The sequence below is a fragment of the Bison bison genome, unplaced genomic scaffold (assembly GCF_000754665.1).
Source record: "Bison bison bison isolate TAMUID 2011002044 unplaced genomic scaffold, Bison_UMD1.0 scf7180017864472, whole genome shotgun sequence".
NCBI lineage: Eukaryota > Metazoa > Chordata > Mammalia > Artiodactyla > Bovidae > Bison > Bison bison.
In genome coordinates, this window is record NW_011495033.1 from 13424085 (window position 1) to 13424527 (window position 443).

Sequence of the window (443 nt, forward strand, 5' to 3'; positions counted from 1 at the left end):
TTTTTTTTTTTTTCCTTTAAACACTACAGAGTGCAAATCAGGTTCTTCACAATAGATTGAGTATTAAGCAGTTCTTGAAAGAATGAGGGGGGAAGAAGAAAAGCCCAAGTGAATAAAACATTGAAACTATTCCCCTTTGAAAATAAATTCTAAAATGATGCGGAATGTGAAATAAGCTTTAAACATAGGTGATCCGAGTTTATAGTTAGAAACAAAAAGTAGTCCTTCATGAAATAAAGGTTACAAGAACATGTGTCTGTTTTCCCCTGTTATAAACTGAGAAGCGAGTAGAGACGATGTTTCGGTACGAAAATAGGCGACTACAGGATCAGCTTTCCATCTCACATGCTGTACCCAAAGCCAGGCTGAGGCTGCCCGTAGGCTGGTGCAGTGTAACCATAGCCAAACGGCGCCTGGGGAGGGACTGCAACGCTGGGTCCTGC

The 443-nt window shown here is 41.3% G+C and overlaps 1 protein-coding gene across 2 annotated transcripts in view; it reads right to left on the bottom strand.

Moving 5' to 3' along the window:
- Positions 1–443, bottom strand: part of CLTC (clathrin, heavy chain (Hc)) — a 70080-nt gene that overhangs the window by 5380 nt on the left and 64257 nt on the right. The gene's annotated exons all lie outside the window — the stretch shown is intronic.